We start from the raw sequence: 25,436 nt of genomic DNA, 5'->3' as shown, positions 1-25,436 counted from the left end.
ACTGAGGCTCAAAAGGGATTAAGTCAGGGGAGTTCCCATCTTGGCACACTGGAAATGAATCCAACTAGGAACCATGAGGTTGTGGGTTCGACCCCTGGCCTCACTCAGTGGGTTAAGGATCCGGCGTTGCTGCGAGCTGTGGTGTAGGTTGCAGACGCGGCTAGGATCTGGTGTTGCGGTGGCTGTGGTGTAGACTGGCAGCTACAGCTCTGATTCAACCCCTAGCCTGGGAACCTCCATATGCCACAGGAGCAGCCCTGAAAAGACAAAAAAAAAAAAAAAAAAAAAAAAAAAGTGTGTGGGGTGGAATTAAGTCATTTGATCAAGGTCCCACAGTGCGGATGTGACATAGCCAGGGCTGAATCCAGGTGACGAAGCCAGGGGCCCACCCCTCTAGTCTCTTCACTACCTGCTGCCCCTAGAACAGTCAGCAGTGACCAAGCTCTGTGCTGAATGAACACTGAGGTTGAGGAAATCGCCGAAGGCCACGCAGTTGGAAGCACCTGGGTCCAGGTCGGCTGGTCCCCAGGCTCACTCTCCCCCCTGCACCATGGACCACGCAGCCAGGACCAAAGGAAACCCGGGTGGAACTCTGGCCTGGGACCTCAGGGTACCCTCCTCCCTCCTTCCTCACCACCCCTTTTAGCTCAGTCCCCAGAGGCCAACTCTCCTCTCAAAGGAGGAAGAGAGACTCTAACACAGCCAAACACAGCCTCACGTCGCTGTCTCCTGTGCCGAAAAGGAAGCTGGCTGAGGCAAATGAAGTTTTCTTTCTTTTTAAAAAAATTTTTAGGGCTGCACCTGCAGCATATGAAGGGTCGCAGATTAGGGGTGGAATTGGAGCTGCAGCTGCTGAGCTACACTACAGCCACAGCCACGCGGATCCTTAACCCACGGAGCAAGGCCAGGGATCGGACCTGCATCCTCATGGATACTAGTTGGGTTTGTTACCACTGAGCCACAGCAGGAACTCCTGGAAGTTTTCCAAAACCACCCCATTCGTAACATCATTCTGTGCAAGGTTTCTCCTCACCCGGCTTCTAGGTCTCAGGCCCACATTTTAATTGATATTCTAATCACAACGCCTAATGCGTATGGGGCTATGAGCACCGGGCCCTGGGCTGACTGCTTCACAAGTACTGACTCGGCCAGTGCTCTGGGCATCCTTAGGAGGTGGGGACCAGCATGAGCCTTGTTTTAGGAGGAGGAAATGCAGCTCTGCAGAGGCTAAAGCCACTGGCCCAAGGCCACAGAGCTGGGAGTGGTGGCTCCAGGGGCCCTGCCTTAACCACTCAGTGACACTGCCTCCCACAGCAAGATCTCTCCTGCGTACCGGACACTGCTGGGGTGCCAGGCCCTGGACTACACACTTTCCGTAAGATGACCTCGGTGACTTGCTGCTTCCACCCTCCACATGCACATACCTCAACGAGGTATGTATTGCAAAAACAAAGCCTGAAGCTCAGAGAAGTGAAGTCACTTGTCCAAAAGGTCACACAGCTAGTACAGAACAGGCCAGGTGCATACCTCAAAGCTCCAAGGCTCCACAGCCTCACAGTCCAATTCCAAAAGTCCCAAATCTCCACCCGGTTCCCAGCAAGCCCCTGAAAGCGATCGGTCTCTAGCTCCAAGAAATCGGGGTGGCCCACCAACCCTGCCACAGGGCATCACAGAGACAGGCAGCCCGGGCCAATTCCAAGGGCAGGACATAGCTTGGCAGCTACACACATACTGGAAACTGCTGCTCGGCACAGTCCCCCCTTCTCAGTAATGATCCCACTGAACTCAGGTGCAGGTGGAGCCCAGGAGCCAGGCCAGGGCTTTCCAGCATGACGGTGACTTGGCCAGGGACGCTGTGCTCTCCCCAGTGAGGCCCTTAGGTTTTTTCCTCCATGGCCTTTGTTCTGGGGACGTGGGGAGCTGCTTCCTCCCTGAAGGTCTGGAATTGGCACTGTTCCTTTCTGCACTGGCAGGCCCTTCCTCATATTCCCAGAGAGATTAGCTAGTGAGCCATCTTGATCCTGTCCAACCTCCCAATGTGTCCACAGAATGCTTAAGAGCGAGGACTCTGACACCAGATGGCTTGGGTTCAAATCCCAGCTTTGCCGCTTACTAGCTGTGGAACCTCAGACAAGTTGCCTCCCCTCTCTGTGCCCCAGTTTTCTCACCTGGAAAAAGGGGATAACGACAATACCAATGTCATAGGGTTGTTGTGGGGATTTAAAAACACCTAGAATAAGGCCTGACCCTTGGAGCTACGTAAGTGCTATTGTAGTGAGAGCAGCCCAATTAAACAGTCATACCCGCTGGGTGGGCAGAAATCTCCACCGTGCTTTTTTAAGACCCTGCCATCATCCACCCTCATTAAAATAAACAAACAAACAAACAAACAAAAAAGCAGGAGTTCCCGTCATGGCTCAGTGGTTAACAAATCCAACTAGGAACCATGAGGTTGCCGGCTCGATCCCTGGCCTCGCTCAGTGGGTTAAGGATCCGGCATTGCTGTGAGCTGTGGTGTAGGTTGCAGACGCGGCTCGGATCCTGCATTGCTGTGGCTGTGCTGTATGTAGGCTGGTGGCTGCAGCTCCAATTAGACCCCCGCCTGGCAACCTCCATGTGCCAGTGGCGCAGCCCTAGAAAAGACAAAAAAAAAAAAAAAGACTCTCTCAAAGGAGCCCACTGGCCTGCTGGTGGCAAAGGACACAGTGGCCTAGAGTTGGGCAGGCTTCTTGGTTGCTGCTGACCAGCTGTGAGACAGCAGTAATTACAGTCCGCTTGTAATTATTTGGCTTGTTTGGCAGTTTGTGTGTTTATTCTTCGTTCCCACGCCCAGCCGGAACAGAGGGCTCCATGAAGGCAAGGTTAGTGTTCCAGACCCTGCGAGGCTTGGCATGAGCGTTAATAAATGCTCACCAGCTGACCAGGGTCCTTGGTGAAGAGAAGCCCTCGAGGGTCTCATTTGCTGCTTCCCCTGAGGTGCCCAAGGCAGTGCCTGACAAGTAAGAGATGACCCCCTCTCCCCGCCCGGCCCAAAAATATTTAGTGAATGAATAAATGAGTGAATGAGATGGTGGATCTATTTAACAACAGCACCAACCACCTGTCAGGCCTGAAAGAGACCAAAAAAGGATGCCTCCATCCCTGCCCCAGGCATTCAGATATAATCCATCTGGTGGCAGAGATCAAGATAGGGTATAAAATGACTTAGGAACATTCCAAGGGCAGTTCAGCAATCAGAAGAGGGGAAGAAAAAAACAAACAAAAAAACAAGCAGCTACAAGGATATACTATACAACACGGGGCATACAGCCAATATTTTATAATAACTATAAATGCAGTGTAACTTCTAAAAACTGTGAGTCACTGTGCTGTATACCTGTGACGTATAACAGTGTCCAGCAACTATACTTCAATTTAAAAAATAAATTAAAAAAAGAACAAGAAATTAGGTTGTGATGGTTGTACAACTATAAATATAATAAAATTCATTGAATTAAAAACATAAAAACAAATGAATTCTGCAAGCATTAAAAAAATTTTTTAATTAAAAAAAAAAAGAAGGTGGGGAGGCACAAGTGGAGGGACAGAAACAGGAATCAATACCACTCCAGAATTTTGCAGGGCACACACCAGAGAAGGCGCCTCCCTGGCCCGGCCACATGAAACCCTAGGCAAACAAGTGAGCTCCACACACAGACAACACCAGGCCCAACAAAAGGCCAGGTCAGTGACCCCCAGGGCCCCTCCAAGCAACATCAATAGACACATCAGGGAACCCCAAAGTGCCTCTTCTCCAAGGCTGGCTCAGTCGGGCGCCGGCACCGCCACTGGGAGGGTGGATCAAGACCCAGTCTGGCTGTGCCTCCGCACAGCAGCTCAGAGGTGTAATGAGTAACAGACTGCATCCCCGGTAGGAAGGCCCCTATGAATCCCGACCCCACCCGGCACTAAGGTAGCCATGATCTCTGTCACTTTGCTGTACAGCAGAAATTGGCACAACACTGCAAACCAACTATACTTTAATAATAAGTAAAATGTAAACAAAACAAAACAAGAATGATTTGGCCCAAGAGTCATCAGTGTTGAGGCTGAAAAAACCTGGGTCCAAGCTCTCAAACTGTAAAGGATGTTGAACCACCAAGGGTGCTGGTAAAAATGCAGACTGGGATTCAGTTGCGGGGGCGGGGGGCGGGGGTGGGGAGTCCTGCGATTCTGCAGTCTCTGAGGCCAATTTCTAGGCCCTTGATCCTCAAAGCTGTGCTCTGGGGGGCACCAGCAACCATAACACGTGTGAGGGGAGCTCCTTAGAAATGCAGACCCTGGCCCCTCCCCAGACCTTTGGAATCCGAATCTGCATTTCAGCAAGACTCTTCAGGCCCTTTACTCAGGAAGGTGGTGTGCCTGTGTGTGGGAGGTTTTAACAGTCCAGCTCCCCTGCCTCCCCACACCCCCCACACCCACTTCAATACCCATTCAACCTCAGGCAGGGCTGAGAAGCACTGTCCTGGACAAAGCGGTCTTTGCTCCCTGGCAGGCAGGAGGCTGCACGCAGTCCCGGACCTCTGGTGACAAATATCCTATCACTTAGCTTCTTGGCATTGAATAACCTGTCCCCCCAGAATCAGGGGTGCTGTTGGCACCCGCGCCTGGCTGTCTGCCAGATGCCAAGCTCCTGGGCAAGAACCAGGCCAATGTGTAGAGACAGGAGCAAATCCAAGTTGTCTTAAATGTCCACAGGAAACTAGAAAAAGAGGAACTTATCTCACTGACTTCAAATCAGAAGGTGAAGATAATAACAGCTGGTACTTCCTGTGTGTATGTTTCTTTTTCTTTTTCTTTTTCTTTTTTGCTTTTTTAGGGCCACACCCACAGCACATCAAAGTTCCCAGGCTAGGGGTCGAATCAGAGCCACAGCAACTCAGGATCCAAGCCATGTCTGCAACCTACATCACAGCTCACAGCAATGCCAGATCCTTAACCCAAAGCCAGATATGGAACCTGCATCCTCACGGATACCAGTGGCGTTTGTTACTGCTGAGCCACAACGGGAACTCCTGTAAGAGTTTCTAAGCAAAGGAATCACTGCCCCCATCCCACAGATGAGAAAGCTACATCAGGGCACAGGTTAGCTATTTGCCGAAGGTCATAGAGCTGGTAGGTGGTGAAACCAGAGCCGAAACTCAGAGTCCAGGCTCCTCACTGCTGCTCTGCGCTCTTCCACGGAGCCCTGAGGCTTTAACACCTTCTTCGCCTTTGGCACAAAGAATCCCCACATCCCCAAGAAGCAGGCTCGCTTCAGCTGGGCTGCTTGCTGGCACTTCTCCAGGGCAGCTAGCTTCCAGCTGCCCTACTCTGGGAAAGAGGAAAGCGGGCTTTGGGTATAGAGCATCAAGGCTTTGCTTTGGATGACAGCTCAGCTAGGCCGCCTTTGGGACAAAGAATGCGAAGCACGTTCTTGACTGGGAAGTCAGAGAACCCAGCCATGGGGTGAAGGCTGGGTTCCTCGTGGCCTGGAGGCCCTGGGTGCGGGCCTTGAAAAGGTCAACAAAAGTGAGGCAGGGGCCAGGCCTCTGGTCCCCCCACACCTCTTCCCAGGCGCCAAAGTCAGCTCCCCATGGCCCTTCCCTTCAAACACTCTAGGGATGGAAGAAAGCGGAGGCTTCGGGGAGCAAACTCTGGGCCTACAAATCCCTCCCACGTCTTTCAAGTCTCAAATCAAATGACACCTTCTCTCGGGGAGCCCTCCCTCCACTGCTCACATCTCAGGATCCGGCTTGGGTTTACTTCAGCTCCACCGTCGCCTCTGATACACACTCTTCACGTCTAGTCTGTCTCCCCCACCAGCCCCGCACGTCAGCAGGGCAGGGCAGGGCAGGGTCCATCGTGTCCACTGCATGCTTGAGGCTCACAGCAGCGCCTGGCCCCGGGGAGAAGCGCTCTATCGACACAGACACGAGTCCTCAGTCTATGTGTCTTCATGTGCATATACAGGGCTTCCACATGAAGCCCTATTCATGAATCGTCATTCTATTCAAATTAATGAAACAAATAACTATTATATTCTTGAGGGTACAGCAAGGTGATAGGCTCTGGTTTGCTACAGAGTTGCTGGCGCAAGAGAGATGTGTGGACCAGCAGACCCGCCATATCCCACAGCGACCTAAAGCACAAAGGTAACAATAACAATTACAATAACAGTATCCCAGCTCTCGTTTAATGCACACTTATTGTGTGTCAAAGTGTGCTAGGTGCTTTACTGGTTCACAGTTCCTCAACAGGCCTGTGATGCCGTATCTTTTTCATTTTGCAGAGATGGACACTGAAGCTTGGAGAGGCTATGCCACTTGCCCAAGGTCGTACTTTATTAAGGACGGAATACAGTGCAGGGCCCTTAACCACTGCCCTGCCCCATCCTGCACAGGGCATATGGCAGTGCTCCCTGAGACTGGAACAACGGGGCAGAAAGTAATTCACTGTTCTCAGGAAATTCAGCCAGGCTGTGTCTTTATGTCAACTTCTCCCACAAAGAACACATAATTCCTCCATTTTGCTATAAATCTAAAACTGCTATAAAAAGTAAAGTCTATTTTAAAAATCAGTCCAACAAAAATAAGCTGTTAACAAAAAGGCTTATGTTACTCTGAGATAACAAATATTCATGATTTTAAAATATTGAGCATTCTATCCACTACAACCTCAATTTTTAAAAACCGTAAACTTTAGTTTTTATACATTTGCAATGGGCCTAACACAAGACCCACCTTATGGGGCTGCTGAGATTAAATGACCCAAGCACCCGCAATGTCTGGCAGATGGTGATCACTCAATAAGTGTTACCTATTATTTTATCTCCAGCACCTCGGACAGCGCCAGACACATAGTAGGAACTCCTTGGCCCCAGGAGGTCAGCCAATGGCAAGGAGAGGCCCAGCCCAAGGGAGGAGCTGACCTGGAAGGCTTCTGGGAGCCAATGGGATTGTCCGCCAGGCATCCGACTAGCAGGTAAACAGCCCTGCCCTAAGAAACCGGTTTTGCAGCCTTTCTCTGGCTGCTCTGGGCCCAGTTCCCAGAGCCTGCCCCTCGACTTTGATCCAGGAAGGTATAATTATTTCCCTGATTAGACAGATACAAGAAGAGTCTTTAAAACTGTGTCCCTCCTCACGAGCTTCTTTCCAGCACTTTAGGTTGGGGGCCAGCTGTTTTGTCACATTCCGTGGGTCACTTTCTGCAAACTGACTACAACATGGACGTGTGTAAAATGCTGGGATGCTTCCTGATGGCTAGATTGATAAGTGAGTTTATGTGCGTACAAATATTTACTGAGTATGTCTGTGATTATGTTATTTGTCTTACACTGGGAAAGACAATTAGGAAACTAGTTCCCAGCCTTCTTTGCAGTTAAGAGTGGTCAAACGACTTTACATGACCAATGACATAAAGGGAAGTCTGGTGGAATTTTAAGTCCTGAGGAAACAGACAATCCTTCTCTCTAGGTATTTTCAGGATGGCGTTTTTTTGGAAAAGGTAAGACGTACTGCAAATGAAGGGCACAGCTCTCCTGAAATGATGGTGGTACCATCACTAACATCAAGTTCTCCTGAGGACACAGTGTACAGACCTCCCCATGAAGAGCAGAAGGTGTACCGTCATGTAATAATAATTGCTGCCATGGCTGGCATCCCCTGATGTCACTATGTACTGGGCACTATTTTAAGTGCAATACAAATGTTAACTTGCTTTATTCTTAGCACAGGACCAAAAGGCAGGTATTATCATCTCCATTTACAGAGCACACAAAGTCAAGGACAAAGCAGTTAAGCAACTTGCTCAACGTAGATAATAAATGGCAGAGGACCAGGTCTCCTAATCAAAAATCTTCATCGTGAGCTACACTAACAAAGTATGAGCCCAATGCAGCCCTGTAAAAATAACTGAAGCCATCTCTACCGCATATTGAGCACTTAGAACGTGGCAACCTTAGAAGCAAGCAGCATGTGTTACCCTCCAAAGGCCCGCTGGGCTCAGCATCGTGACCATGTCTGCTGAAAAGATGAGAGGTGATTGGACTTGACTTCTGTCACATGATTGGTAAGGACCAGGGAGGTCAGAGATACAGACCTGTAAACTCTTAGCCACAAGTTCACGCCTCTTGGGAATAGCTCACAGGAGTCATTTTCTTTCATTATTAACCACACTCAACAACCTGTTCTCAAGGACATTCTTGGCCTCTCCTTGGCCACATGTGATAAAGGCCACGTGTACTTGGCCACAGAGAAAAGCAGGGCATGGAAGGAAACAGAGCAGAACCTTACACCCAGGTGATCCTAGAATCAAGGCCACGGTCCCTCCCTTGACCATCAGGCCGTGGCAGCCAGAGCAGGTCCCTCCTCCCTCTCTGCAGCCTCACAGGCCTACTCTCTACTCTGAAGGAAGCCACATTCCCCAGGACCTTGACACATACTGTTCCCTCAGCCAGAATGTTCTTCCTCATGCTCCCTTTGCCCCAGTACACATCATTCTCCTTCCCTTATTAACTCCTACCCATCCTTCAAAGTTTAGCCACTGGGGTGGAGGAAGACAGATCTCCAGGATGTGCTGGTTGGAGAAAAAAAAAAAAGTGCAGGATGGAGTGTGGAGTAGGCTACCTTTTGTATAAGAAAGGAGGGGAAGATAAAAATAGATACTCTTGTTTGCATAAAGAAACCTTAGAAGGATACCCAAGAGACTAATACAAATGATTACTTAAGGGGTAGAGGGACTAGGCGAGCAAGAGAGAGCTCTCAGAGTTTGTGTCTACCCATGCGCACATACACACAGGGGCCTGCACACAGAATCGACTTGTGAAGCCTAAAGATGTATGACCTACTTCCGAAAAAGTGTCACAAATAAAAACAAAGCAGGAGTGATGAGCAGAGGATCAGAGGTGGCCCATGACCACAGACCTGAACACATCAATCTGTGGGACTGCCCGATGATGTCCGACTCCCCCACTGGCCTATGGGTTCCTGAGGGCAGGCCTGGACCTGCTTGGGCTGCCAGCCAGGGTTCTGCCACGCAGCTGGTACCTGAGAAATGCTCAGTGAGCCGAAGTGGACACACTGACCTACCCACCTCCAGCCACAAAACTGGGTTGTGCCCACTGCTTGTAGGGGGGCTCTACCTGTTTCTGTGAGCTAAATTCATGGGCCAGGGAACACAGTTCCTGTGTGAACAAAGGGCTTTAACACATACTGCTGAACAAAAGAGCGTGGTGCAGGGATCAGCAACCTTTTCCTATAAATGGCCGGAGAGCAAATATTTTAAGTTTTGGGGGACCACATGGTCTCTGCTGCAACAACTCATCTCTGCTCTGCAGTGTGAAAGCAGCCGCGACGATAGGAGCATGACTTATTCGTGGACACTGAAACCCAAAGTTCATCTAGTTTTACATGTCACGAAATGGTTTCTTGACTATTATTATTTTTAGCCATTAAAAAAATAATTTTAAAAAACCATTCTTAGCTCCTGGGCTCTACAGAAACAGGCAGCAGACCGAATGGCCCATGGGCTGTGGTCTGCCGCCCCTGCTGAGAAGAATGGCTACCGTGTTGATGTTTCTGGTACAGACACAGAGAATTTCTGGAAGGAGACAGGTCACAGTGGCTGCTTCTACGGAGCGTTTCAGGGATGGAAAGGAAGTTCATCTTTTTAAATAATGGACCATGTGCAAGTTAACCAGATACTGTTTTAAAGTTAGTACTTAAAGTGAGGGGATGGGTAAATCAGGAGGTGAGGATTAACTACTTAGATCAAAGAGACATCCAAACAAGGGCCTCCGCTACGGCACAGGGAGCACTGCTCACTGTTTTATAATGACCTGTAAGAGAAAAGAATCTGAAAAAAAATAACCTATAAGGGAAAAGAATCCGCGTGTGTATATGTACATAAAACTGAACCACTGTGTTGTACACTTGAAACTAACACATTGTAAATCAACTATACTAAAAACATTTTTTAAGTAATAAAGTTAGTACTTAAGAGAGAAAGGAGGCTGTGTACGGGGTTAAGAGCCAAGCACTGGAGTAAGAGATCATGGCCGGAATCCCAACTCTCCTCCTCATTTGCTGTGAAGCCCGCAGCCTCTCTGAGCCTCAGCATCGTGGGGATAACATTAGCGCTGGCTTCACGGGCTGCTGGGAGGATTCCATGGGTTAAGCCTTTCGCACAGTGTCAGGCACCTGGAAAGTGCCGGCTATTATTATCCTCATTAAGAGTCATTCATGGGGAAAAGCCCTTCTCTGAAGGGAAGCCTGGAATATAACTGCGGCTATAAAATTCCCCGCGAGAGCCCGCCCAGTCCCACGGCGAGTCATCCAACTGTCCACATAATGGATGCCTTGTAATGTGAGGAAGCTCATTTGTATTAGCAACCGCATTCCAGAGAGATGCATCCTGCAGCCACGTCTGCACATCCTGTTCAGCAGAGAAAGCAGCCAGCTTCCGGAGCCAGGGTCTGTCCCCAACTGTCACACTGGGTGGACTATAGGGCCATACACCCATGAGACCACTCACTGCCCATTTATTAAACACCTAGCATGTGCAAAAACATGCAGGGACACCCCTCCGCACCTTGCCCTGGGGGCTGCAGGTGGTGCAAATATGAATTTCTTTTAAAACAACTGAAGGGACCAGAGGGTAGAGGCATTGGCTGTGCTCCCGCAGACCTCATGCATTTCCCTGTATGTTTATTCATTCAACAAATATATACTGACCTCCTAAGAGCCAGGCATTATTCTAATAAGCAGGTGGTCTTAACCACGGCTCTCATTTTCCAGCTGTTTCCCTCTGAACTCTGAGACCTGTTGGGAAGGGATTTGGGGAATCATTGTCCCTTCCAACTCCTCTGTGCTTAGCACAGGCCATGGTACAGAGCAGGCAAAGAAACATTTATTAGGTCAAATTACTGAGCATGGAGGACATCTGCGGTCTGGGCCTGCCTGGTATCTCTGCCCCAACTTCCAGCGACAGCAGCCCACTGTTCTCCCCAATTCCTCCTCGCTTGGTGAGGAGGGGGCTGCCAATCATCAATCCACCCCGCCCACCCACAGGATACCAGCTAAGGTCAAGCAGCTGCTCTTGCTCAGGCATTTGGATTTCAATTAAAATAATGATCATGGTAATAACTGCAATAAAATAAAAACAATGGCAGCCAATATGTAGCTAGCCACATACGCTGTACCAGGCAGTATGCTAAACCTATCTGAAGTATCAACTTACTGTATTCTCACAGCAACCCTTCTATGCTTAGCCCTGTCTTACAGCTGACAAACTGAGGCACACACAGGTTGGGGAACTTATGAATAAGTCGTGAGGCTGGGATTCATGCCCAGGAGGCCAGGTTACAGAGTCAGAGCTCCCTGCTGCTACCCTCCATGGGCTCCTCTACCCCTGAACACCCACCTCGAGGTGCTCCCAGAGCTGCTTAAGCCGGGTTTCACTTTTCTTGCAGCTGGCCCAAGCTGGATTCTGTTGCTTGCAATCTAAGAACCCCGACTGATAAACCAGGACTACTTACTTGGTTTCACACCTTCTGCCAGATGGGCAGATAGTGCTTCCAAGCGCCACAGGGCAGGGGCAGATTATAAACGTTTTAGGAGGTGAAGTGGGCGGTCAGGGCATTTGGGGGCAGCCTTCCCTGCAAGAGGGGAAGGGAGGGGAGGCGAAGAACCCAAAAGAGAGCAAGGGAAGAACCAGGGAGACACATAAGGGGGAAAGCTCTCCCCAGGGGGCTGCTGCTGCACTGCGGTGTGACGATCCTTTGCTACCAGACCAACCCTGGCACTGGAGGACATGCAGCATCCTTGGCCCCCAGGTCCTCAACTCCTGTGGTGTTCCTGCCACTTTACTGCGAGACCAAAACCACCTTACTTGTTTCTGAACGCCCCCCGGGTGGCAGCCAGTGGCTGCAGCCCTGACGCCCATGCCAAGTCCCCATGTCTGGCAGTCCCCATGCCTGTCCAGCTCTTCCTAACTTGCATTCTGGCCCTAGGCTGAGCTCTTTGATTTTCTAGCAGCTCTTTTAAGTCTCACAGCATACAAGTTTTAATTTCTTGTTAATACCCATTGGCTCCTGCTACCTGCCAGGAACTGTTCTGTCTTATGTACAGTAACCCATTCAGTCCACACAGCCACCAATGAAGAGGGCACCATGACCAATGTCGCTGCCATCTTACAGATGAGGACACTGACCTTGGACAGGCTGCAGGACCTGTTGGTGGGTGAGGGAGGCTTGCTTAGAAACCGTCTCCTCAGAGGCCAGTGGCAGTGGGTTACGTATGACTGGTGTCTAGGGCTTTCCGGTCCCCCTCGGGGGAGGTCTGCTTCCCCTCTGCCCACCATTCAGCTTTAGGCCTCATCACAGACAAGATGGGTTTCCACAGGAAGCCCTCCCCCTTCCCTCCACCCTCTCCTGACTCAGGACCTGCATTCCACACATTCATATGCCCTCTGGGCTCCCTGTCTTTTTCCTTACTGGCCTTTGTCATGGCAGCAATTGGTGCTGATGGGTATCTGTTGAGTGTCTGCATCTTCCACCTCCTCTCCAGACGTGACAGTCCATGAGGCCAGGGACTTGCTTAATGATGAACCTGGTGGCCTAGATTTGGCTTCTGGAAACACAAGCTGAGTAACAAATCAACCACTTTTTAAAAATTCACTTTTTTTTTTTTTTTTTTTTTGGTCTTTTCTAGGGCCGCAGCTGTGGCACATGGAGGTTCCCAGGCTAGGGGTCAAATGGAGCTGTAGCTGCCACAGCCACAGCAACTCGGGATCCAAGCCATGTCTGCAACCTATACCACAGCTCATGGCAACGCCAGATCCTTAACCCACTGAGCGAGGCCAGGGATCAAACCTGCAACCTACCTCATGGTTCCTAGTCGGATTTGTTAACTACTGAGCCACGACGACAACTCCTAAAAATTCACATTTAAAACTAGGACAGCAGAACACTGGTTTTTAAAAATGAAAACAGGGAGAAGGGCTGGCCTAGAATTGAGGAAGACAAAGAGATCAACAGAGTCGCTGGACCATTTCAGTGGTGGAGCTGAGGAAGGGGGGCTGCACCACTGGGGGCTGGAACACAGGGAGGGGGTCTGCGATGGCACCACCATGGAAACTCAAAAACAAATACTGAGAAACGAAAGCACACAGTCCTCTGTCCAGAATCTCGAGCCTTCTACTCTCGTATTTCACCTTCCACCCTCATGACAACAGGTTAATTAAGAGCACAGGCCAGAATAGGACCCTCTGTGTTCAAATTCCATCTCTGCCATGAATAAATAACCATATGCTCTTGGGTGGGTCAATTAAACCCCATGTATCAGGAAAATGGGGACACAGCAGGATCCCACTCATACGACTGTTGTAAAATGCATTCGTCCAATGAACACCGCCAGGCACACAGTAAGCGCTCAATAAAGACTAGCTGTTACCATTTTCTGGATCAGCATCACTGCTCTTCACCCCCACGACCAAGACAAGTGGAGGTCACCTTGCCAATGGGCCCTATGTGTCCTGAGATTTCCTACCCTTGATGCCCTTGATGCCGAAGCTGTCCGTTCTCTTTGTTGCTGAGCTTCTTGGATTTGGAGCCAACAAACTAGTCCCTCTTCTGCCCTGGGTGATCTCAGATCCGACACTTAAATCAGGCCTTCCAACACAACATCAACATCCAGCCATTTGAGAAGCCAACCACACGTCTTCCGGCACAGTCAAGAGGTTAAATCAAACATTTACCTCATACACAACAACGAGGCGCGTGACCCCTTCTCCCTCCCAAGGACAAATAATTGACGGTGGAACAGATGTCCAGTATTCCACCTCACGAGCATTTGCTGTGGCGTGAACGGGAGACGGGAGCTGAGCACATGCTGCTCCCTCAGGCAGGCTCGGCTCTTCACTGGGAAGCAGCTCCCCGCTCGGAGCAGCACTCCAGGGTCTTGAGATGCACCCTCTTCACCCAGCATGGCCTCCAAAGGCAAACCAACTCCTTCTCCAGGAGCTTGTCAGAAAGAAGAACACACGTCCTCAACCTGGAGGAGAAGTGGCTGTGTGGGGTGTGGTGGAAGCCTAACTTCTTCTTTAAAGAAAATGTTAGCTTCTTCTTGTCTCCCAACACACATTCTCCCTTTTTCCTTTAATAACCGAACTCCCACGTTCTAGCCAGAGACAAGGCTGACGTGAAGGAAGACACTTCCCTGCCTCACCTGCAGCTGGGGGTGGTCCCGTGACTAAGTTCAGACCAACAGAATAGGCGTAGAAAACGTGCATTTGACTTCTGGATCACCCCAACAAAGTGTGACCGAATTCAAGAGCTCCGTTAATCTAGAGGAGGGAAATTATCTCCATTTTCACTAACTTATGACTGAAATTCAGCATTTCCTTCCCTTGTGAACACAGGCAGACCACAGCAGTTTCACAACACCTGTGAATTTGTCACCAACAACAGAAATCACAGTTTTTTTTTTTAATCACACCACAGTTCTTGCAAACATCTCAAAATAGTATCAATGACCTTTCGTACTTTGAAATCATTTGGTTATCAGGCTTGCCATATAACTAAATGATTGGGTTTTGCCATATTCTATCACTAATTTATTATCTTCGTATTTGAAAAATACTATTTCAACACGATTGGCTTACTTTGTAATCCCATATATTTTGCAAATAAAAACATGATGGTAAGAAGTAGATGCCAAAGAGTCCATGGCACACAAATGTTAAGAATCTCTGCCTTGTGGTAACAGAGTTACTACACGACCCAGAAATTCCGATCTTAGGGATACAATGAAGCAACCTGAAAATACGTTCATGCAAACACTTCCACATTAACATTCACAGCAGCCTTACCTACTCGTGACCACCAAAAAGTGACAGCAACCCAAATGTCCATCAATAGATGAACAGAAAAACGGGATGTGGGATGGCCGTACCATGGAACGTTGTCCAGCCACAGAAAGGAATGAAGTACTGATACCTGCTACGAAACGATGAGCCCTGAAAACATGCTAAGTGAGAGAAACGAGACACCAAAGGCCATACATTGTAATATTCAGTTTATATGAAATACTGAGAGTGGGTAAATTCATAGATACAGAAAGCAGATCAGTGGCTGCCAGGGGCTGAGAGGAGGGAGAAATGAGGAGTGAACGGGTTCAGGGTCTTCTTTTGGGGGTGAGGAAAGTGTCTGACAACCAGAGCAGAGGACTGCGCAACCTTGTGAACACACTAAAAACCAGCGCACCGTACGCTTCACGTAAAAGGGTGAATTCTCTCTCAAAACAAGTGGTTATAGAGCCATTTAAGAAGGGGGGGGCACCTTCTTCTCTTAAACCCTCCCTTCCTGCAGGTTGGAAGGCGTGCATAATGACGGCGGGGTCATTCTGGACCATGCCCATGAGGGTAATGTCCCAGCAACAGGGAGAAACAAGACCCAGGACACTGGGTCCCCCACACCGTGCAGCTGCCTCAGCAGCTCATCACTCCACGGTACCGTCTAAATACATACAATTTTGAGGTGTTAATGATATCATAATAAAGCTAGAAATACATCTTTTTAAAAAAGAGAAAGTTCAAGGTGATCTGATTCTTCCGCAGTTTTGCTTCACCCGGGGACCAGCCGAAGCGAACTTCCACAAGATGCACTCCCATGACCGGGAGGGTCCCCGCCTCCTGCAGGCTTAAAGGAGGGTTCAGCCACCTTGGCTGCAATGTCATTTTGCCGACCGTGGCTTTAGGAGAAAAGAGAGCCACAACCTTTAGGAGAGAATAAAAGGCTTCCAATTGCAAGAGTCTTGATGGCCTGCAGAGATTCAGGATGGCATCAGTGTCAGCAGTGTGGGATGGTTCCTCGCAAGGATTTGAATAACCAAGTGTTAAAACACCTGACCTCAGCTTCTCACTCCTCGGCCTCCTTAGATGAAGGATGACTAACAGGCTAATTAAAAATGTGCGTTAATTGTCGTGTTAATCGTCGTTCTCTAGTTAACAGTGAAGTTTTTACTGTGAGGAGATGTGCCATCTCAACTGGCCCCGAGACTCCAAAAGAAGGTCACTTTGGGCATCATTAATACCAAGAAGCCTATAAAAAATACGGCTGAAGCAGGCATTTCATTTAACCTACTAGTAAAACTTTCACTTTGAAATTTCCCTGCCAGAGTTTTAAAAACGTCCGGTCAGTCATTATTTCCTGCCCCAGTTCAACGAGAGGCTAATCATAATTTTAAATGAGTAAACCTTTCCACTTCAACCATGTTCATTTAATAAAAGAAACCTTTTTTTCAGCACCTAGTATGTACTGGGGATGCAATGGGAGGGGAAGAAAAAAAAAAAAAAAAAACAGGCCTGGGCTTGACCTCCTGGGACTTGGAGCCCAGAGGAGCAGACAGACATTAAACATGCGAAGGCACACAAAACGTGTAATTAAATATTATAACTGCTCTGAAGGTTTGCCAGGTGTGAACAACAGGGGGCCTGGTCTAGATTCCCAGGAGGGTCCAGGAGGGCCTCTTGGAAGCCTTGCTGTTCAAGCTGCAACCTGAGGGCATGAAAAAGGAGAAGGACAGGAGAAAAGCCATCAGGAAAAGCATTTCAAGGGCAACGAAGGGCACGTACAGAGGCTTCGAGGTAGGAAAAGTTTGGTTCATTTGAGAAACTAAATCAAAGACGGGCTGGTGTGTGGTGAGCGAGGCTGGCAGGGGCTGTACTGTGCAGCACCTTGTAGGTGGAGACAGGATTTTTGAAAGTTAAGTACACAAGTAAATTAGTAGATAAGCATTGCCCATCAAGGCATTCCACCTTCCCCTGCTCATAGTCATGGTAATACTTGTGCACATGACCTAAGCTGGCTCACAGCGAAGTTGAGAACTTTTGCAGAAATTCGCACACACCAAAAAAACAAAAACAAAGACAAGCTCAAGCAAACTCTTTTATCCACTGGACTTGAGTCTCATAATTTGAGGCTAGAGTTGTTTCAATCATAACTATCAGAGAACAACTAATTCGAGACTGGAACTGTGATAAATACATATTTGGTCTTCGTCCCCAGTTGCTGACACAGAGCTTTTAAAACCTTTGGAATTTCCTGAATGACTGGGGTGATAGAACATTTGTGCTATGTATAATTCCACCTGCCTTTTAATGCTAACAAAGTAACTCCTGACTAAGAGGCTCCTAGAGAACATCAGGATGGGAGCTGGGCACTAGAAAGCCCAAGGCATGACCAAAGGGTTGGGACTGTCAGCCTCACCCCTCAACCTACAGCAAGGGAGAGGGGCTGGAGGTCGAGATAATCACCAAGGGCTAGTGATTTAATCAACTGCACGGACATACCAAGATCTCCATGAAACCCTAGACCATGGGTTTGGAGAGCTTCCAGGCTGGTAAACAGGTGGAGGTCCTGGGAGTGCGGTGCCAAGAAGTCACGGCAGCTCTGCGCCCTTCCTCCCACACCCTGCCCTGTGCAGCTCTTCCATGTGGCTCTTCCTGCATTGCATCCTTTACACAATAAACAGGTAAATATAAGTTAAGAATTTTCCTGGTTTCTGTGAGCTCTCCTAGCAAATTATCAAATCAGAGGCGAGGGCCACTGGAACCCCCAATTTAGGGCCAGTTGATCAGGAGGACAGGTGGCAACCTTGGACTTGCACCGGCATCTGAAGTGGGGGTGGTCTTGTGGCGATAAGCCCTTCACCTGCAGGGTGTGCGCCAACTCCGGGTAGCTATTTTCAGGACAAGATTGAATTGTCGGACCCCCAGTTAGTGTCCAGAGGGGTGGAGAATTGGTTGGTAAGAGGAAAACACCCACACATTTGGTGTCAGAAGTGTTATGAGTAAAAACAGCTCAGAGGAGCCAACGGAGAGATCAGTTTTGGTAATAGCGTTACTTGAGCTCTGGATCAAGCTGCCTCAAAAGCAGATTACCCTTAGACTTCAATTACATTCGACCAATAATTTCTCAATTCTCTTTAGCCAGTTTGGATTGGGTTTTCTGTTACTTGAGACCCTAATTTCCGGACCTGCTAGAAATGTGAAACCACTGAAGATTTACATACGGAGTCTAACATGACTTACTTCTATATTCAGAGAATGGGGGAAGTAGAAGCAGTGAGCCAATTAGGCTATTTCACTAGTCTCACTGAGAGATGAGGTCATCAGAGCCCATTAGTAAGCCTAACATTTACTGAGCACTTACTGTGTGACGGGATCCGAACTAAGTGCTTTACTTGTGGGAATTAATACCCTAGCAACCCGCGTGTGTGGGTAGTATAATTAGTGCTACTTCTTTCTGGTTCGGGTTGAACCATGTCCCTCCAAAACTCATGTGCTGAAGTCGTCATCTTCAGTACCTCAGAATGGGACCTCAGATGAGACAGAGTTGTTGCAGATACGATTAGTTAAGTTAGAATAAAGTTATACTGAAATAGGGTAGAGCCCCTAACTCAAGATGACTGGTGTCCTTATAAGAAGGAGAGATTTGGACACAGATGTACAAGCAGGGAGAACACCATGTAAAGATGAAGACAGAGATCAGAGTGATGCAGAGGAAGCCAAGCAACGCCAATATTGCCAGCAAACCACCAGCAGCGGAGAGAGAGGAACTGAACTGACTCCTCCTCATGGCGCTCAAAAGCACAACCCTGCCAACGCCTTGATCCCGGACGTCTAGCTTCTACAACTGTGAGATGATACATTTTATGATACCTTTTAGTTGTGTGAGCCCCCCACCCTGCCCCCTTGTGGTCCTTGGTTGTGGCAGCCCGCGCAAACTGACACTGTGCAGAGGGACCTGAGGCCCAGAAGGGCGTGGGCACCTGCACCAAATCCCCAGGCAGCGGTGGTGACAGTACTGGGTCTGTCTACCTGGGAGGCTGTGTTTCCGAGCGCCGTACTGTTCCTCCCCTGTGGGAACTGTTCCACCACCCTGGGGTCTAGAAAAGCGTCGGGCCCTCCATGCGGCCCTGCTCTCCACCTGTATGACCGACATCTGCCCCCGCCCATGCCTGGGCAGGTCAGGAGGATGAAAGGATGGCTACAGAGGTGCAGGCCTCTGGAGGTGGCACAGAAGCGGGACAATCCAGGACAGTATTCTGAACAGAAGAAAACATGAGAGAAGAGGGCGGAGGCGGATCAAAATCACCTCCCCGCCTCAGATGGCTGGCGCGGCATGATCCAGCCTCTTCCGAGGCTGACAGAGAACAGAGCCGCCCAGATGGGCAACACGGAGGGAGGTGGGGCTCTGGCAGCAGTGGTCCAGAATACACGAGAACACTCCTGCATCCCAGATCAGGAGTCCCCGACCCACCACCCCCAAGCTGGTCGAATGACATTCCTCCGGCCCCCTATAAACCAAGGCCCGGTCGCTCTCCACACACGGCGCTCTGCCCAAACCTGTCCTTGCCATTGGGAGCAAGTCTCCACAAAACATCCCTTGCTGAGCCCAGGCAGGTGGCACATGTGGCTGGCAGAGGCCCACGGGCACTGTGGCAAGCTGGGAAGGGCAGGGCCTGCCAGGTCCCTACAATGCTGATTCTTTCTCCCGAGGAACACTTCTTCAAACAGATCAGTGTTTCTGGACCAAGGCTGCAGTGGGCAGCAATACAATCTGGGCAGCATTGAAAACCAATTAGCACTTATTTCAGGAAAACACAGTGAGTTCGTGGATCACACAGCAGGGGAGGAGGGGGGCTCTGTGTCTAGACCAAATGGTACTAAGCGGGGGGGGGGGGGGAGAGGCTAGCCTAGCACACACACGGGCCTTGCACAATCAGGTGTGAAATCACGGCGTGCTGCTTCTAATGTGCACACCTCCTCAAGGTGTCCACCACGCGCAAAGATCAGAAACGCGGCAGGAGTTTGAGGTGGGTGGGAGGTGGTAACGTCCAGCCATGCTGAGGCACAGTCGAAGGCTGGGCCCCTAATACGAAGCTTGGAGAGACAGGGCCTATTTCAGAAGGACTGAGATGGCATTTGATGTCACCCAACACATTTGATGACACTGGCATCAGAAAACAGTCCAACTACAACTAAGGATTTGGAAATGCAGGAACTAGGGGGTGGGTAGGAGGCAGTCTGCTGTTGTTTTCAACTTTTCATGGCATAAAATTATGAGGGAAACGTGAATCTAAGTGTTTAAAACCAAAACCATCAGAACTGTAAGAACCGACAAAATCATAATCACCATAGGAAACACACACACCTCTTTCAGGAGAGTTAACAACCGACAAAGCGGCAAAAAATAAGGCTGGAATAACACAGATTAGCAACTTGGTTTTAAAGCTTTATATAAAGCTCTTTACCAGAAAGTAGATGAGATTCATTCCTCATAAAATATCCATTGAATATTCATAAAAACTGAGCCTTTGTTAAAAAAAGAAAATTCTCAAATTCCCCCAAAGAGAATTCTTCCTATCACGACATCCTGACCCTAATGTATTTAAACTAGAAATGAACACAATTTGAGAAAAGGATAAAGAGAAATCTTACACAATGGTCCTCAACCTCAGTGGCATGTCACAATTACCCAGGGAGTTTAATACTGTATCCTGATGCCCAGAACTCTCCCCCAGAGAGTCTGATTTCACTGGACTGGGCATCTTGTTTTTCAAAGTTCCCCAAGTCTATTTAATGATATTTAGCAATTACTATTAATTGTTTTAGGTGTAATAATAGCACTGTGGTTACATTTTTTAAAGTGACCTCCTTTTAGAACTACATATTAAATATTTGTGGGTGAAAGGAAATGACTTATAATACTTATTTCAAAATAATGTGGGGAGGTGAAATCAGAATATTAATGCAATAAAATTGGTCATGACTAGATAATATATGCTGTACTTCTACATGGCTGCAATTGTTCATAAAAAAATGAAAATGCAGAAAACAAAAAACAATTTTACAAGTTCTCCAGTGGGCTAAAATGTGCAGCCAGGGTTACATAATTGAAATTTGTAAAAATACTTGTGGGTATGTCTTAAGTTAAGGAGATAATCAAAATCAAAAGCGCCAACCAAACTTCTGGAATGGTGAAACGAGGAGCTCAGAAAATTCCTTCTCCCAAAATACAATGGAAAAAGCTGGACCAAACTGTCACACATAACCATCTGAGGACACTAGAAATCAATTAGAGGCATACAACAATCTGAAGAAGCATTTATTCACGAAAAACTGCTGAACTTTGAGTAAGGACAGTGGAACTATGTGGTGGTTAAGGTAGGTTACTCCCATCACATGGTCCATCTGTGCTAGAGTTTAACCAAAGCAGAGCAAGTCATGAAAACGTTGCTGCTGGAGGCACTAATTGAACTGGAACATGGCAAGGAAAAACCCCACACCCCTGGGTACTGTTGAAAAAGCAACAATCTCAGTGGCAAATGAGAAAGCCCACCATCACAGTTGGACTGTGGCTACAGTCTGGTTGGAACAATAGATCTGCAGACCAGTCAAAAATTTCCCAGGAAGAACCAGAGAATGAGACAGCCATCCTGGGTCTTAATAAGCTCCTGTGCATCCTTGCTGGTCTGGAGGCATGAACATATATACAAGGTTGTATGCAAGCTCCAGAAAGACTAGAGAGGGGGCCTTACTATCCACATATCTCTGCAAAGACGACACCGTCAGATGGCCAGGCATTAAGTGATAGCCGGGACACACACAGACTGCTTGAACTTTGAAAATATTCCCCAACCCATACGGAGATCAACTGGCCAACACTGGAAGACTTACTGGCTCAAGGTTTTTCACCACAATCTCTGATCAGGCATTAGCTGACCATTAAACCATATTGAAGGCAACCCCTAGTAACTAAAGCTTAAAATTAAGACTTTTTTTTTTTTTTTTTTTTTTTTGGAAAAAGCAGAGACGTTGGTTTCTGCACCACAGGAAGAAACTCCAAAGAATGAGTCCAGAAAATTCATTAAAAGAACAAACAAAACAATTTAACTATGGCCTGTGAAAAGAGGAATCAGAATCTAGAATTGCTATAATATATGATCTAAAATGTGCAGTTTTCAATAACAAAAAAATGCGACACATATTCTTTTCATTCATGGTCTATTCAAGGAGACCGAACATAGTTCCCTGTGAAACCAAATATACTTCCCTGTGCTATACCATAGGACCTTTTTGTTTAGAAAAAGTCTTTAAAGCAAAAATAGAGAGACAGGTTATCATGCATGGGAGCATCAGTGCAATCAACAGCTCATTTCCCACCCAAAATAATGCAGGCCAAAAGTCATCAGGACAACATATCCAAAATGCTGAAACAAAACCCTATCAAATAAGAATTCTATATCCAGCAAAACTATCCTTCAAAAATCAAGGTGAAATAAAAGCATTCCCAAAAATGGAAAATTCGTTCCTATCAGGTTTTTTTTTTTCTTTTTTTCTTTTTAAAGTTGCAACTGCATCATATCAAAGTTCTTGGTCTAGGAGTTTAATCGGAGCAGCAGCTGTCAGCCTACACCACAGCCACAGCATCAGATCCAAGCTGCATCTGTGACATACACTGCAGCTTGTGGCAATGCCAGATCCTTAACCCACTGGACAAGGCCACGAATCGAACCTGCATTCTCATGGACATTCTGTCAGGTTCTTAATCGACTGAGCCACAACAGAAACTCCACTGCCACCAGATTTGATTTGCAAGAAATACTACTGGAAGTCCTTTAGGGTGAAAGGAAAAGACACCTAATGGTAAGTCCAACTGACAAAAAGATATAAAGAATACAGAAAAGGTAAATAGGTAGCAAATATAAATGATTACATAAATATTTTTTCTTCTCTTCACTGATTTTAAAAATGCAAGATTTCATTAAAAAATAATAAAACTGTACTCTGGGGATTGTAACATAAAAATATACATGACAATAACAACATAAAAGAGGGAAGAAGAAGTAGTCTGATATTAGAGCAAAGTTTCTATATTTAACTGGAACTAAGTTTTAGTATTACTAAAGTAGACTGTGATAAATTAAGATGCACACTCTAATCCCTAGAGACCTACTAAGGAAATAACATGAAAAAGTTTTTAAAACCCCAAAGGAATTAAAATAAAACTCTAGGAAGTATGTGCTTATCAGAAAGAAAGCAGTAAAGGGAAAAAGACAGACATGAGACATACAGAAAACAAACAGAAAAAGACAAACATTGATTCAAACATACCAATAATTATATCAAATATGAATGAATGAAATTCATTCTTACAAAGTGAACAATTCAATGGTTTCTAGTATAATCAGAGTTGTGTAACCATCAACATAACCTAAACTTAGAAAGTTTTCATCATCTCAAAAATAAACTGATAAAAGCAATCACTTATCATTCTCCCCTCTCAACATTCCCAGCCTAAAAAAACACTAATTCACTTTCTGTCTATAGATTTGCTCACTCTGAACATTTCATATAAAGGAATCATACAATACATGGTCCTTCGAGTATGATTTCCTTCCTCTGCCATAATGTTTTCAAGGTTCATCCACGTTGCAGTATACATCAGTACTCCGTTCATTTCTGTGGAAGAATAACATGCTATTGTGTATATATGCCACATTTTGTTTATGCTATCACCAGTGAGTGGACATCTGGGTTATTTCTACTTTTTGGCTATTACGAATAATGCTGCTATGAACATCTGTGTATAAGCTATTATGTGGCTGTACATTTATACTTCTCTTGGGGATATACCTAAGAGTGGAATTGCTGAGTCATAAGGGAACTTGGTGTAACTTTTTGAGGAACTGCCAAACTGTTTTCCAAAGTGGCTACACCAGTTTACAATCCCATCAGCCATATATGAGGGTTACAGTTTCTACCATCTTTGGTAACATTTATTATTGTCCATCTTTTTCGTTACAGCCGTTGTAGTGAAGTGGAATATCACTGTGGTTTGATTAGAATTATCCTAATGACTAATGGTATTTAGCATCTTTTTTTTGGCTGTGAAATTTCTCAGGCCAGGGATAGAACCCATGCCACAGGAGCAACTTGGGCCACTGCAGTGACAACGCTAGATCCTTAACCCACTGCACCACAAGGGAACCTCCTTGAGCATCTTTTCATGTACTTATAGGCCATTTATATATCTTTATGGGAGAAATAGCCATTCAAATCCTTTGCCCATTTTTAAATTGGATTATTTGCTTTTATATTGTCAAGTTGTAAGAGTTCTTTGTAAATTCTGGACACAAATCCCTTATGACACATACGATTTGCAAATATCTTCTCCCATTCTATGGTTTGCATTTTTACATTCTTAAAGGTATCCTTTGAATCATACACAAAAATTTTATTTTGATGAAGTCCAACGTATCTATTTTTTTTTCTTTTGTTGCTTGTAGTTTTGGTGTCATATCTAAGAAACCATCACCTATCCCAAGGATGAAGGCATACTCCTATCTTTTCTTCCAAATGTCTTATAGTTTTAGCTCTTACATTTAGGTCTATGATCTATTTTGAGATCATTTTGTATATGTTGTAAGATAAGGCTCTAATGTCATTCTTCTGCATGTAGAGATCCATTTGTCCTACCTGCGATGTTTTTGCATTTTCTTGTGAGACTTAATTTTCTTTTTTTTTTTTTTTTTGTCTTTTTGCGATTTCTTAGGCTGCTCCCGCGGCATATGGAGGTTCCCAGGCTAGGGGTCAAATTGGAGCTGAAGCCACTGGCCTACACCACAGCTCATGGCAATGCCGGATCCTTAACCCACTGAGCAAGGCCAGGGATCGAACCCACAACCTCATGGTTCCCAGTCAGATTCGTTAACCACTGAGCCATGACGGGAACTCCAGAGACTTCAATTTTTTTTTTAAGTAAAATAATTTTTTAGGAGTTCCCGTCATGGCTCAGTAGTTAACGAATCTGACCAGCATCCATGAGGATGCAGGTTCGAGCCCCAGCCTTGCTTAATGGGTTAAGGATTGGTGTTGCCATAAGCTCTGGTGTAGGTTGCAGACACGATTCAGATCCTGCATTGCTGTTGGCTGTGGTATAGGTTGGTAGCTACAGCTCCAATTCAGTCCCTAGCCTGGGAGCCTCCATATGCCACAAGTGCAGCCCTTTAAAAAAAAAAAAAAATTTTTTTTAAAGGATTGAAATGACACAAGAATGTTACTCCATCACAATGGAATTAAACTGATTATCAACAACAGAAAGAAATTTGGTAAACCTCCAGATATTTGGATTAAATAAGACACTTTTAAATAACTCACATGTCAAAGAAGAAATCACAAGGGAAATTAGAAAATATTTGAAACTGAAACAAAACCACAAAACTTCAACATTTATGGAATGTAGTTTAAGTAACATTTAGAAGGAAATTTATACCTTTAAGTGCCCATATTAGAAAAGATTTCAAATCAATATTTAAGCTTTAATAGACAAGTAAACTAAACTCAAAGAAAGC

General features: G+C 46.7%; 1 protein-coding gene across 1 annotated transcript in view; it reads right to left on the bottom strand.

Moving 5' to 3' along the window:
• The window catches only part of SIPA1L3 (signal induced proliferation associated 1 like 3), a 191,474-nt gene extending 167,397 nt beyond the window's left edge, over positions 1–24,077 (bottom strand). Inside the window, 1 exon segment of the mRNA XM_021094330.1 lies at positions 13,566–24,077. The gene's annotated coding sequence lies outside the window, so the exon portion shown is untranslated.

Source organism: Sus scrofa, chromosome 6 (genome assembly GCF_000003025.6).
Source record: "Sus scrofa isolate TJ Tabasco breed Duroc chromosome 6, Sscrofa11.1, whole genome shotgun sequence".
NCBI classification, from domain to species: domain Eukaryota; kingdom Metazoa; phylum Chordata; class Mammalia; order Artiodactyla; family Suidae; genus Sus; species Sus scrofa.
The sequence above is the reverse complement of the archived record's forward strand: the minus strand, read 5'-3'. Positions and strand labels throughout refer to the sequence as shown.